Raw genomic sequence first — 16,093 nt, forward strand, 5'->3', positions numbered from 1 at the left:
ATATTCAATTTTTTAGTCATTTTAACAATTATTGAACATAATTGAAGGTAAAGTGACTAGTTTAATGCGCGGCATCCAGCCTCTTAACACAGCAAACAGGCGTTAGTCTCTCTCTGTTTTCACTGGAGGTAACATCTTGCTTAAGACTCTCTTCAACTAAATGCTTTTTTCTGTGTTTCCAAGCAAATTATTGGTCATTTTGAAATTTATTTTACATATTGACAATATATAATGCAGTGCAGTGTTGATTTAAAGAAAATAATCTTGAATTACACCAAGAGAACTAAAATTTTATTGGTGAAATGGCACCATGGGGTGATATTCTCTTCCACCCCAATGCCTTCTCTTCTCCCTTCTCCTCCACTCCCATTCTAATTCCAATCATCATGATCATCATCCAGGAGCCTTCTACATACACACCTCAAAGTAAGTGAACTTTTCTACCATTTTTGTTGAATTTAGGCAATTTTTGGTGAGCTGGAACCAATTACCCAAAAACCCATTTAAACAATGGTTTCGGTTAACGAACGACCTTCTGGAACGGATTGAGTTTGTTAACCGAGGGGTCACTGTTCTGTACATTCAAACAAAGCTCACTGTACTATACAAATTATGCATCAACTCAGGACATCTGCCATGTGGGTCTGGCATCCTGTTTTATCTATTAACAGGTTGAGATAGAATTAGTATACCATCTCCTATGGTCTGGATACCTGTGAGGCAGTTCAGCTTTTATAACCAAAGGCTCTAATCTTGCATGTACAGTAGTTCTAACCGATTTGAAAAGTTTATCTTCCCAAAAACACGAGTTGAAAAACAACCATAACACCTCACAGCCATAGTTGTCTTAAAATAATATATACTACTTCTACAATGGTACCCAGAAATATGAGGACTAAATAAAAAAATACCAATAAATAAGTTACAAAAAAAAATACTCTTGCCAAACCAGTAAATAAAAGACAAATGAAAGTTTATCACAGTCTCCATTTACATACACTATTGCTACACCATAGTAACGAAGATCAGCTGGGACGCCGATTCCCTAGCAACGCTCCCCACCAGCTACACTCTGCGCTCTCCTCCCGTTACGTGTTTGCCCTTAGGACAATTATTTCTTTTACCTTTTTTCACAAAATGTATTTAGAATGGTGTGTGCATGTAACAGAGTAAAAATAAATGAAGAAAGTTATGTATATCTACCAGAAAATACGAGTTGAAAAAACCATAACACCTCACAGCTTGGCCCAGTAGCCTGGTGGTTACAATGAGCTAACCTAGCTACAATGACATGATTAAATACTATTCTATCGGTAAACACTAATAATAACAGTAAATCCAGTGAAATATGGCAGGGAGTGGGGAGAGTTACAACTGCAAACAACGCAGTAACTAGCAGTCACTCACTCCCCTTACCCGCTCCCATTGCCAGACTCATGCACGGGAGAAATACACAACCTTCTTTTCTCTCTTCACTTGTTTGGATGCCTTCCCTTGGCTGGATGAAGGTGGTTGAGGGCGTTTGGGAGCCATCACAAGCACAAGGAGCACAGTTGTTAAGAGAGCAGAGTAGCACATGCACGAAATGGACAGGTGTTTAAGCCGGACTGTCACTGTGGCAGAGTGAGCGCACATGGCTCAGTCACCTGGAACAAGAGAGACACCTTGCGGGATGCCATAAAACTCGTGGGCTCCCTGTCCCAGCTGTGAAAATGCCGCCAACTTTAAAATTACCTGAAGACATTCTTGGGTACATCTAGGGTGTCATCCGTGAATAATCGAAGGCTGCAAATTCAAAATCTGCGAATTGTAAGAGCATACTGTACTGTATGTCAGTAAGTGAAGGAGTAGATCCCTATAGTTACTGATAGCATCTTTTAAATACAATACATGAACTGTACTGTATTGTATATGTACTGTACAGTACATGTAAATAAAACCAATAACTGCTTTTGCAATTACAGTAAATTATATTTAAAAAAAAAAAAATTAATAAATTAGATGCCATTTTTGACCAAAAGTGCCTATGCCCAAAGCCATGAATTTATCTGGTTCTGCATATAGCTACACAAACCAGTTTTTACTTGACAATGTAATTATTTCAATTATATCTGTTGTTGCTATAATATCAATTTCGTATAAAGTAATAGAAAGAGGAGACACAGAAATCTATCTGTTCATAAATAAAACAAGGACTTTGAATTTTCATCATAAAGTAAAACTGTACAGTATGATCTGACCTGAAGCTGAAATCTTTTCTTGGTTTCAATTTTCATGAATACATAAATGACATGACTCAACCCACAAATAATCACCAAATATGACACTTTCTAAAAGTGGGATTCAGTAAAAAAGCTATCATTAACAGAATCATAAAACCATTTACGATGCTGTACCTCTGTTTAGACAGAAGATGACACAAACCAACTAAATCTAGGTAACTAAAATTACCTTGGGATAGGCTCGGGTTATCTGTGTAATACTGTACCAAGAATAAATGGTTTTGTAAGCCTGTTCATGTTTTTTTATAACACTGCACCAGTACAGTACTTCCTGCATACTCTCTGCTGACAATTCTCATGCTTCAACCCTGCATAAGATAAAGTACAAAGCATAATTAAAAAAACTGCTGAATGTTGTGTTTTAATTTAAGTGCACCATAAACTTGTACAGTAACTTCTTCCAAGAAATTTGGTTTTTGTACACATTAATATTGACAGAATTGTACAGTATTAAGAAAACTTTATTTACAGTATTGTACAGTATTAAGATAACTTTATTTACAGTATTTATATTATTTGTTATGTTTGGGATATTACTGTTACATTGCATGGGCAGGGGTGTGTTCTCACCGAATTACATAACGACACACAAAATATCACAGTAGGAGTAATCTACAGAAGACCCCACACTAATGTAAGGAACTTTCTTGATAAATTTTTGGAGCTTATCTCTATCATAAATTCAGAGAGGAAACGTTGCTACATACAGGAGATTTCAACCTTGATCTACTAAAATCAGAGATGGACACCTCAGTATTAGACGTTCTTGCTCCCTGTCATTCTAAACTCTTCTTCAATACTATAACCAAACCCACTAGAGTAACTGCCACCTCTGCCACTGTGATAGATCATATCTGGACTAACAACACTCCCAACAATCTTGCAAGTGGAATTATTTACAACAATATCTCAGATCACTTCCCAGTTTTTGCCATGTATAAAACAGCCACAAGATCCAAAAGGTCTAGTAGAGTCCCAATAAAATACAGAAACTACTGCGCCGACAACATGCTCCTTTTTGAAAACAACTTAATGAATGTTTAAGTGGGATCTTGTCTATGCCTCCAACAACCCTAACGTGATCTGCTGCAACTTCTCTTGCATCTTCAATGCTTGCTAAAATTATAAATGCTTCCCCTAAAGACTAAGTTAGTAAAAACTGTATAAATTTTCAAACCCTATATCACAAGTGAAATCAAGGCAATGATAAAAGAAAAACACAAACTCCAAAGGAAATTTGCAATAAGACCCATAACTTTCGGTGATGCTTTGCGAAGTATCAGAAATAGAGTAACTCAAGCAGTTATAAATGCCAGATGTAGCTATTATACAAATAAGCTCCAGTCAGCATCAAGCAACAGTAAGAAAACCTGGAATATCATAAATTCTATTCAGAACAGGAACACTCAACCTTCGGCCCCCCCCACTTAGCTTTTATGATAAATGATTCAGTTGTAACCGAACCCTCCCTCATTACCAACCACTTCAATGATTATTTTAATAATGTTGGCAAAAATCTTGCAGAGAGCATCCCTGATCACCATGAGGAATTTAGAGCCTACTTGCAAAACAGACAGCAAAATGAGCTGTTCTTATCCCGTCAAGGCAGATGAATTATTGACCATCATAAAAATGTCCAATGAAGCAGCAGCAAGCGATGACAATATACTAATATACAAAGGTCTCTTCAAGCATTACCACCCCATATCAGTCCTCCCAGCCCGAGGTAAGATACTGGAGAAGCTAGCATGTAGTTGACTAAATTCCTTCTGCAACATCAATAACATCCTTACAGACTCTCAGTTTGGATTTAGAGCTAGAAGGTCAACTGAGAGTGCTCTGCTGTCCTTTACTGATGACCTCTTAAACTCCTTTGATGACAGTCAGTTCACAGTCAGTATATTCCTGGACCTTTGATACTGTCGACCATTCTATCCTTCTGTCAAAGCTTGAACATTAAGGCGTTAGGAGCATATCCCACAATTGGTTTACCTCATATCTGTCTAACAGGAAGCAGTATGTGTGTTTTAATAATCACCAATCTGACTCCTCACCAATTTTGTATGGCATCCCTCAAGGTTCCATTCTCGGTCCAGTACTGTTCTTGTTGTACATAAACGATATAGTCCACGCCAGCACACTCATAATACAGTGGTCCCTCGGTTAACGAGCACAATTCGTTCCAGAAGGTCGCTCGTTAACCAAAACCAATGTTTCAATGGGTTTTTGGGTAATTGGTTCCAGCTCACCGAAAATTACATACAAGCTAAAAATAAATGCAGTAAAGTACACTTACTTTGAGGTGTGCATGCAGAAGGCTCCTGGTTGATGATGATGATGGGAATTAGAATGGGGGTGGAGGAGAAGGGAGAAGAGAAGGCATTGGGGTGGAAGAGAAGTCACCCCATGCCGCCATTTCACCCATAAAATTTTAGTTCACTTGGTGTAATTCAGGATTATTTTCTTTAAATCAACACTGCACTGCATTATATATTGTCAATATGTAAAATAAACTTCAGAATGACCAATAATTGTATTGTAAAAACGTAAAAATAGTTTATGTTCAAGAGACCCTCCTCTGAGCAGGGACACACACTGACGCCATTTTGGGTGTGTTGAGTGGCTGTTTGGCGAGCTAAAAACTAGTTCCCTGTACTTCAATTATATTAAATAATTGTTAAAATGACTGAAAACTTTAATATAAGACTTGGAAAATTATTGAATAGTACAACCTTCTTGATATTTACTCAAATGGTAACGAATTTAAGCCCTAAAACCGATTACTGTTATTGGCGGACCAATACTACAGCTAGTGAGCAGGCGAAAACATGTTGGGAAAAATTCGTAAGGAATTCGTTAACCGAGGGTTTGCTCGTTAACCGAAGTAAAGAATCTTACGGAAGGCAATTCATTAACCGAGGGATCACTGTATAGGTTGTTTCATTGTAGTTTCTCATGCGCCAAGATTAACACTGACATTATTCTGGTGGGTGTGTCTTATAAGTAAGTAAAATGCTGTAACTGTAGGAAAATCAACGTATTCACAGACTGCTTCATTCATATTTTGTTAAATGCCAAGAAACATTAACATTTTACTTAAAATTTTTTATGGTAGATTTGTTTCATAAATGGGAAAAAGACTGATAGTAAATTGAAAATATCGTGAGGTGGATGTGACGATAAACTGTTTCACTGTCCGAGCTAATACAATATTAACATTACTTTTGGGTTAGGTAGGATATAAATTTTGGTGGGTAGGCCCGCAGAATAATACCTAAATCGTAATGCGGCCCATGACTGAGGAAAGGTTGCCCATGCCTGGTTTACTGTATTTTGTCATTCAATTTCTTCTTTTCTCTTAAATTAAGTGATTCGAGATGCATAAAAGGACTTAGGCTATGTAGTGCACATAGGGCATGTGTTCTGACTTGGGTACATTTCTGACTTAAGAACGGCCTCAGGAATGGAACTCATTCGTAACCCGGGGTTCCCTTGTACTGGGCATTAAAATCATTAAATGGTACTACTTTGGATGTCAGACTCATGGGAATGAGCCACTTTAGGGATAATTTCTATAAAAGAAAACTTGCTTCTTAACCCAAAAGTAGATAGAAATAGATGGAGGAATTGCAACTTTCCAACCTTTCATTTTATAATATTTTCATAACCAACACATAGGGAGCTATCAGAAAAGCTGACATTATTTACTTGTTTATGTGTCTGCCAAAAGACAAATATTTCATAGACAATAACGTTTCTGTTAAAATGGAAAAAATAACATAAAACATTTTCATAAATATTCATATTTACTAGCAGCATTTCATACCTAAACTGCATAAACTTTTCTCCTGCAGCAACACAAATGATTTATTGTAGACCAGAAAGATAAACAAACCAGACCTAGCTAATCTGACCCAGCTTTCCTGTGACTGAAAGGGCATTATTTTGTTATCTTATTAGGGTAGTAGGTAGAGAAGCAAAACCAATAAGACATACCTATCCCACCTATCATAGGATGGAAGAGGGTTAATATTTTGTTGTGACCATGCACATAACTCTACTGTATATTAATTTGTAGGAGAAAAAAATGCTTTACGATACTTTCATTGAAAATTCTTATTTTTTAATACAATATACAGGGTATTGTAAATAAACAAACTAAACTACTGTATATACAGTACTGTACTGTATTGTACTCACCAGCAGATGCTGTCATCTTGGGCTTGTGATGCAGGCAGGCCAAATGGTGATATGATGATACAGGATGGCCTGCTTTTGTCCTGTACCATCTCCTGTAGCAGGGAGTTCCTAACTGTCACTCTACTCTCCCTCCACGAAGGGGGGATTATACACGCACTGTATACTGTACATACACCCTCTACACACTAGCATACACTGTCCACTCTGCTATGTAGAGTACGTACTGTACTGTACATATGGTACTTTGACACTTACTAAATGTACAGTACTGTACAGTATACATAATTGTAACAATTTTCTGTCTTAACACTGCCTTTACGGTACTCTGGCCGTTTATATGCTAGTACATTAATATACAGTACACTGCACAACACAGATCAGTATGAGAAAACAAGAGTGAGCGAGCAAACAAGCTTGTACAATGGCAGCAGACAATGAACTAAGAGTGTCATGAAGCAAGATTTTGAAGAGATCCTGTATGCTTCGAGATACACCAGCCAATCATAGACATCCCATGTAGTCAAATGACACTAGCGGCCAATCATATATCACGAGCACTCTAAGCCTACTCACCCATGCACCTGGCACACGTCGGAAACACGATACAATTTCTTGGAAATTCATTCCCCTGCCCAAAGCAGAGATTTTTCCTGGAATTTATTGGAATGCTCAAAATAATTTCCTGCTATTGCAGAGAATACTACAGACAGTACAGGTACAGTTATTATTATTATTTTTTTTCTTGCTCTACGTTTCTCCTCATATAATAATCAATGTAAGGTTCCGTGTATGGTCACTAAGAAATGCTAACCCGGAGGATCATTATTGTTGGTTATGTTAGGTAGGTTGGTTAGGATCAGTTTGCATTTTTATACAGCATATATTATGTTGTCAGTGGGAGCATTCACTGTATTCACCCTTAACTAAGCAAATGATAACGAAAAGGGTAATACAGGTATCCCGATTTACAATAATCTGCGTCAATGTTAATTAGGTTTTAACACACTCGTAATTTACGGTTATGAAAAATCCACGTTAACGATAGTAACAAACGTTACTGTTAGTAATTGTTGCATAACCTTGTGATCGCTTTGATACTAGCGTCTTGCACCTCTGGTAAAGTCAATGCTTCAAGGTAGACTGTGTCTCTGGTGACAAAGTTAGACATTGTTAAGTGGCAGCAGGCTTGTTATTATTAAGGGTGGTGAGCGTACTTTATTTTATTATTATTTTTTTTTAATTAGCGTAGGATCGCTTTTTCTGTGTCACATGCCTGTGTCAGACAGGCTAGGAACGTATACCCTTGAAACCCATGTTAAAAGGCTCATGATTTACATTAATTTAATTTATGCTAGGATTTTCATAAATGCAACCCTATTGTAAATAGGAGGATACCTGGGTAAAGATTCAGAAAAGGTCAACCATGGAATTTGCATATACAGTATAGGGTGAGAGAGACAAAAATATACTCTAGAATGTTTTTGTTGGAAATTTATATATACATGTATTTTTATTTATTTATTATACATGTATTTTTATTTATTTATTTATTTTTTTTTTTTACTTTTCAATTTCACTTAAAAAATTCAATTTAGATCACACAAAGTGGACAGGGCTTTGAAGCAAAGAGAAATTGTAGGGCAAAAACACAAAAACTGAGTAAACCAAACCTAACTATTACATCAATCCTTAAAAAGGTAAAATTGAAGAACAGATGCCCAGTTAGGGAGTCGAGTTAGGAAATTTTTAAATAAAAGAAAATTTCTTCAGTTTATCAAGAACATCTTAAAAATGGTGGAAGAAATATATTATTGCCCAACAAAAAATTCATCAAAAACCTAACCTAATGCCTCTCAAATATCAGTACTGCTCAGCTACATGTCTGACCTAACCTCTTATCCAGGGGGACTCTACTCCCCCCCCTGGCCCTCTAGTGTGTAAACTTAACCTAACCCAACAAGACAAAAGAAAAAACAAAGTAACCTAAAGAATCAAACCTGAAATTGAAGACAGAAAAACTCGAAAAACAAAAATTTCTGACTAACACGCGATAAAGTTCTCATTTTTATGCTCTATCTCCCTATATACAAATCAATTTCGAGTTCCATGGTTGGCCTATTCCAAATCTTAACCACCATTTTAAATTTCACCTTAAAACTATAAATGCTTTCTTACCTTATGAAAATGATGAAAAGTGCACCAGCAATGTTTTGCGTGATATGAATTTGATGATTTCTTCAGGCTTCAGGTAACAAAAGCCAAACAATATCTGACGCCATATTGTTAACATTTGACACCCAGATCGATATTGTTTGTATTTGACACCCAATGCGATATTGTTTGTATTTGACATTCGACACCATATTGTTTACATTTGACATCCAATGTGATATTGCTAACATTTGACACCAGCACGATACTGTTTACTTTTGACTTCCGACAGTACATTTACATTTAACACCTGATGCCATATTGTTTACATTTGACATCTGACACCATATTGTTTTCATTTGACACCTGATGCCATATTGTTTTCATTTGACATCTGACGCCATACTGCTGTTGCACTGAAATGATTTCTCTTGCTCAATGGCACATCCGAATTGTAGGTCGGACACTTACTGTTCTTCTTTAGTAGACTGTGATCAAACAAGAATTCTTCAATTTTCTTCTCATCAGATACAATTTTAAAAAGTTGGAAGAAATTAACTGTGCATCCAGAACACGACATGATTCCTGAATTGTCGCTAAATTTAAACTGAACACCATTTTTCCATTCAATTCACACAGGGGTTTATCAGAAGAATGACTTACCAGATACTACTACATTATAGATATATGATTTATCATTAACGACATTAACCATCCTAGCCACACCAAACCCAATACAAAAAATTATTTTTAACTAAAAAAAAAACCTGCCAATGAAAGGAACCATTCAGAAAGTGCAGAGGTACTGGCTACTGCCACAAAGTAATTTATTGTATAGTTATAAATCAAACCAATCTAACCAACCAGGCCTAAAACTATGCCTACAAAACTAACCTAGGCTATCTAACCATCTAAAAATACAAATCCATGAAAAGAACCACCCAGTCGTCACGAAAAAGGAGAGGAAGTGTCAGAAGGAGATGCCCATCAAATTGTGTTAATAAGTAAAAAATTAAATAAAAATAATGGTTTTATAGAATTTAAATTACTGTACACAAAAGTTGCAATTCCTGCAGTTTTAATGGAAAAAAAAAATTCTATGGAGAAATGTTGTACAATGCTGTACAATAAGTGGTAACGATTAGTTTTATGCTATAACAGGAAAATGATAAAAAATAAATAAAAATACTGTAGTTTGTTCTCATGTATTTTGTCCTGTTATAAACGATTGTGATCTTTACTTCTGAAGGAGATAGATATTTATGGAGATATGATCACTTACATTATCAATGGTAATGGTTTCCCTAAAGTGGGTAGGGCTTTAAAGATGAGGGAAAATGTGGTTAAAAAAAAACTGACCTAACTTATAAAATTCCTAATACTGTACCATAAAATCTTACCTCACGTAACCGATGGCGAAGGAGAAAGTGTGTCTATGCTTTTTCGTGTTTTCGGTACTTCATTAATGATCGTGTTCTTGTTTTCAATGTTCAGATGATGAGGGAGCCATAAACTTGAAGGAATACTGATAAACTATGTATATCTTAGGAAAAACATTGTTGTTGTTACTGGAAAATGAACATTAGTGTTTAAATATATCTCCAACAGTGTATTGTTTTTTGTTTCTTATTAGTGGTTAAATTCCACATTTCCCTCATCTTCAAAGCCCTACCCACTTTAGGGAAACCATTACCATTGATAGTGTAAGTGATCATATCTCCATAAATATCTATCTCCTTCAGAAGTAAAGATCACAATCGTTTATAACAGGACAAACTACATAAGAACAAACTATTTTAGTATTTCCCATTATGACATTAAACAGATCTTAACTCAATAAGTAGTTAAAGTATGCAATTTGTTGGGACTATAATCACGTAAAGTATGGAAGTTGCAACTCCTCACCTATTACTTTCTATTCATAAGGTACCAGAATCAAGCTTTCATCTATTGATTTTTTTCTTAGGTAGCTCATTCCCATGAGTCTGACATCTAAGGTATTACTCATTAGGTTAAGTGGGTTAGTTCTTAGCTTTACTTGTTTGTTTGTGTCATCTATTACTGAGCATAAACAAATTAAAATAAAAAATGGGAATTAATTTTTGAAAACTGAAAATTAATGCTTTTAATCAGTCACAAGATATATTTTGGTCAACTATTCCTAGCATCATGATCCTCAAAAATCCCCAATTATTTTTACCCACTTACATAAATATGTATTTTATAATTTTTATCTATTTTTTTTGGTTAAAAGTGGCTTAATGTAAATACGATACATTACATGAAAAATCCTATTTCATTACATTGAAATATACTCATATTACGTCCTTATAATAAGGACGTAATATGAGTAGGATGACAAGGATGATTGCCTGCACCAGTGATGAATTCCCGAAGACAACTACAGATCTGATATAAGTGTATTTCAGTATATTCTATATCTTCTTGATAATTCATTACAGCCATCCAGACCTTCCTCTCAGTAAGTTCTCACTGTTATTCTCCAGGTCAGGGATTTTGGGTGTAAGTGGTGGGTGTCAGACGTGACCCGCCCTAACATGGGTGTGGAGGCTGTGGTGACAAGTAAACATTGGTGTGAGCTGCCCTGCCCTCCACCACACACCTTCACCACTGCACCTCCACCACTACACCTCCTCCACATCCGCCAAGACCTCATCTACCACTTTACGTTTTCTGTCCAGATTTGGTGTCTTCACACAGCAGTAATAACACATACTTACCGCACTTTCACAAATATAGGATACTACACTAAAAATCCAAAACAACAAAGCAGTATTTGGTAGAAACTACATGTTGTAGATTCCTGTGAGCTGCCCTCCCATTGGTGAAATATTCCGCCCGAATGTTTCACTGACCAATGAGCGTCCGAGAAAGATAAATTTATCTACCAGATGCTTCCTTGAAAACAATAGAGGAACGAGATGCGCAACACACCCCTATGCCACCCAAGGATCTGCTAATGTTAGAAAAGGGATAGACCAGACGACTAAATTATTATTTATTTTTGAAAGTGGATAACATGGACCTAACCTAGCAAAACGTAATCTAAAATTATAATGCTACCATAATTTATACGAGAAAGGATTGGTTTAGTTGTTTATTTTCTCCTAATAAATTAATAATTGCCCAGTTTTGCTCGTAATTCCATCTAACATTATCTCTTTTATTATATGGTTCAACTTATAATTTAGATCTTATAATTCCCACGAAGAAGATTCTGTTCTTTTTATAATAGATTGGATAGATAACACGACGAAGTTATTTATGATGGTAAACACTCAAATATATCAGTGTTAGTCGCCAGGAGCCAAGAGTCACCTGGTATTATTAAGTGTTTGTGACAGATGCAATGTTTTTTTCGGGATTGGGCTGGTATGTGGGTGAGGTAGTTTTAGCATTCTCCTCTTCATCAAGGATAAGACGAATTGATTTTTTTTTTACTGAAAAAAGTAACAAACGTGGGTGATCGAGAATAATTCAAATCTAAAACCCACGAGGGATTATAAATGATACAGCGTCTCAAGGGGCACTACTCAGTCGAGTGTCCTTACTTGGAGCTGGCGGACGCTCGCCCCACAAGGGGTCACACCTCAAGATTGCAGAAGCCGCAAGTCCAGAAAACTGCGAGGGCAAACTTTTTCGGAGTGAGAGTTGTGAACTCTTGGAACAATCTACCAGAAAGTGTTGTGACGGCACCGAGTGTGAGCTCTTTCAAGACAAGACTTGACCAACACTGGAGCCGATGCATGCCCAGTACTTGCCAACAGTGCGTAACAGAGACGTGACCGATCGCCCAAGCGGTTAACGAGACCATCGTTTGGTGAAGAGGATGAAAGAAAAGGAAAAGTAACAGACGTGACCATTCGCCCAAACGGCTAACGAGCCGATCAGTGGTGAAGAGGTTAAAAGTGAATAAAAATACCTAATGTACATGTAGAGTACCGTTACTCATCCCTCGTACACTGGTCGTCATTTTACTACGGGTACGTCTCATGCTTTTTTATATGAAATTTGATATATATTACGCTGACCTAATTACGCCACCAATTTAATAGACCACACTGTAACCCAAAAGCAGGTTAAGGGAATACTGAGAATATCATATGGTAAGGTTCACTTCCTTGGAGCCACACACACACTACTACTACTACTTTTTTTTTTTTTTTTTTTTTTAACGTGGCCCAGCCCCAATAGCCACACCTTCGCCACCATTTATTTACCACATAAAATATCCCAACACATAAGAAGCTATCCATCTGTGTGTTAATTAGTTGAGCTCGCCCAGATCTGCTCTGACATTCAGTGACAACCTCATAGTCAATATCTGCAGCAGTTGTCGGAGTAGGGGCGAAGCTCTCGTTCCCCTGAGGCAGAACAAAAGCCGACCGAAGGAGAGAAGGTTGATCGAGATCTCATCCAGGCTGTAACCTTCTGGGCTGCTGCTTCTGTTCAGAGATCAACTCCGCCCAGCGAGTCTGGCGTAAAACATCTTGCACTTGGGCCCATCCACAGGGGTTGTGAACACTAGAGGAGTGAAGCTGCCTTGATCAACATTTGAATTCTCTCCCCCATATGCCCTTCTCTTGTCGTTTCTCGTTCCTCCTATGCTTTGCAGCGCCGAGAGCTAGATTCTGGTGACAAACGGCCATGGGATCAAAAATCCTGATGTCAGAAAACTTCTAGCTGTACCAGCGGCCAGAATCCTCGAGCACTGACGTCAACACGGGCCGTTAGATGTGTTTGAAGTCCTATGTTGGAAGATCTCTCACCGCATCAATGGAAGGAGGGTGGGTTTACCACTGACATCCCATTGAATTTCCTTCAACATATTTGCTGTGAGATCCTGCACTTCGTCATACTCATGCATATGACCCTCTTTCTTACACCATGGCGTGATGTAATCATAGGAAGAGCCACACGCATTGGAGGGGGCAAACCTTCTGGCCGACCGTACCCTTAGGCAATGGCATCTGTAAATTCTTGTTTGTTAAGACTGAAACAGTGCCTTAGCCGGTAACATATAGTTAACTTCAGTTCGAGAAGTAGCCCACCTCCTGCATATAACTACTTTTTTTTCAAATTTTCTGGAACCTGCAGCAACAGTTGCTGCAACTTATCATTTGGCAGTGCTGTCGATCTGTAAATAATGGACCTACGAATTTCGTTTACTTCACTGGTCTCGACCTCCTCTGTTGCGTTCTGGAAATGTGTAATGACCGGTGAGGGCTGCGTGAGCTTAAGTGGTGCAGTGTTAAAATTGTTTAATCTCCTCTGGATTGGTTATTCCCATCCCCTCCCAGTCTTGATGGAGTGCAAGAAGTGCTCTTTTTCTGCTGGGGTTAAGTGAGTGTGTTTTCACTAATTTGGGAATGAACTTGACACTATTAGCATCAGGTAGTTCCAGCGATGCTTGACTCCATGGGTGAATGCAGCAAAAACGCATGTGGCTCTGTGTTAGCAATCTCCAGACCAGAGCTTGGATTTCCTGCTAACCCTCATTCACCTTTCCCTTCACGTACTCAGTCTTGAAGTCCATGTAGTGCCAATTACTCGCCTAGATGTCTTGGCAGTCTTGAATTATTTTTGACCTCCACTTCATAAACCTCCTTTTACCCGTTCATAAATATTTCTGGCTTCCACGACGAGGAAGGACTTGCTGGCCGTTTGGGTGAGCCACCATATTTATGGACCTCACGATGTTACCAAGTCCCACCACTTTTTGATGCCCTCCACTTGCCTCTGCTCCTGTAAGGTCTCATTAGCATACGCCACTTGTTTTGACCCCAGTCGTTTCAAATTTTTATTTCTTGTTGGAGCACTGACAGGCCCCTGTGCATACATTGCCATTGCAACAGGGTCCCCCTGTTGTTCCTCAGTTGACTGTAGATATGGTATCACCTCGTAGGGCCTTGTTTCAGGTCTGATGGATTCTATAGGAGCTTTCAACGTACATTAAAGCTTGGACACTTGATCTTGATGTTGTGCAGTGCGGCCTTGCGGTTAAGTATGTTGAATGCATTTGAAGCGTCGACCAGGAGAACAGCCTCTAATCCACGTTGCTCAAATATCGTTCTCATGGTGTGAATGGCAGCTTCCTCCAGCTTGTTGGCCAGCACAAACTTGCAGGATTTCCTGCTGCTGCCTGACATCATCCTTTACCACCTCCATTTTGCATTTTCCGATGAGTTCGCCTCCAGCACTCCCCCACTCTATTGGCCTACATCCTGGATTCTTATCAGGGAATGAGCAGCAGGTCGTCAGAGCATGAAGGTGATGGCAGCATGAGGGATGCCAGCTTTCTTACCCAGGACAGCAATGGCCATTAGAATCACTTGCTGGGCCAAACTTGTTAGTGCTGAGGATGACTCTCCATCCGTTTGCATCAGACCTACAGAAGAGGCCGGCACCTCCCTGGTGCTTCAGTGCCTTTTTCCACCATCCCTCCTGTTATTTTCTCGAACAGGACAGCATTTGGTGGGATATAGGCACCTTGAAACCTGATGCTTTTCGTCATCACTTGCGGGATGTTTTTCATTCAGTTGTTTTAGTATCTCTGTTTATTGGCAGGACCCCACCGGTGGATTCCTCTGTGAGAGATCTTACCGCCAAGACCTTTTCACGCATTTTGTTTCCAAACTTCCTTGCAGCATCATCGGTGTTTTGCTTTCCATCTCAGATTTTAGTCTCTCCTGCAGTGTTCTTGCTTCACAGGGAGATCATCAGGGCCCTTCTGCCGGTATCAAAGTCTTCTCTTCATTGCTGCCACATTTTTTCTTTGTGCTTAGTCTTTGTGTGTGTCCTCTGACAGAATAGATGTGGTATTGTGCCAGTATATGAAGAGCTAACAGAACAAGGAGGCAGTCTTGAGTGTACTCAGTGCAGACTAATGCATCTCTGAATCATTCCTTTGGTGGCCGCACACTTGAGTGGTTCAAACAGGTTGCTGGCGACCATCAAAGCGAACCCCTACATTGTTTTTTTAACCCTTATGTCTGCATTTTCATCGACATGCCATTCCCACTGTGGTGGCTGTCTCTCATTCACCTCGTGGACATCTACTATTGGAGCAGCGTTTGGTGCACTACATTTTCGGTTGAGTAGACTCACTGCTATCATTTTAGGATATCAGCGGGCTGCTGGGTCACGGCGATATCCAATGTATTCCTGTGACAGCTTCCCTGCCATGAAGGTTATAAGGGTTGCAGCAATTGTTTCACCATATGCAAGACACATGGTCGGTTGTTTCTCCACACAAACACAGCTAGTGCATTTTTGGTACTGGTTAGAACGGGTACAACAATGTCTTGTCACCCGGCATAATGATCTGCACTTTGGGCGGCAGTTACGTCGCTCTCTGAACATATGATTTGGTCCCAGGCACAAGATAATACTGGTTCTTATGTGGGAAGGGGTGGAGGTGACGAGCTGGACTGCTGTGT

General features: G+C 38.7%; 1 protein-coding gene across 6 annotated transcripts in view; it reads right to left on the reverse strand.

Annotated features, from left to right (window-relative positions):
- The window catches only part of LOC121869924, a 127,796-nt gene extending 116,336 nt beyond the window's left edge, over positions 1-11,460 (reverse strand). The window contains exons 1-2 of one of the 6 annotated variants that reach the window (XM_042371514.1): positions 11,375-11,460; positions 8,658-9,121 (exon numbers count right to left, since the gene is read on the reverse strand). The gene's annotated coding sequence lies outside the window, so the exon portion shown is untranslated. Of the gene's footprint in view, positions 1-8,657; positions 9,692-11,127; positions 11,297-11,374 lie in introns of those variants that run through there. The other 5 variants (XM_042371536.1, XM_042371498.1, XM_042371526.1 and 2 more) reach the window with 5 other exon arrangements.
- Positions 11,461-16,093: the final 4,633 nt, after the last annotated feature.

This window comes from Homarus americanus, unplaced genomic scaffold, assembly GCF_018991925.1.
Source record: "Homarus americanus isolate GMGI-L3 unplaced genomic scaffold, GMGI_Hamer_2.0 scaffold32583, whole genome shotgun sequence".
Taxonomy (NCBI): Eukaryota; Metazoa; Arthropoda; class Malacostraca; order Decapoda; family Nephropidae; genus Homarus; species Homarus americanus.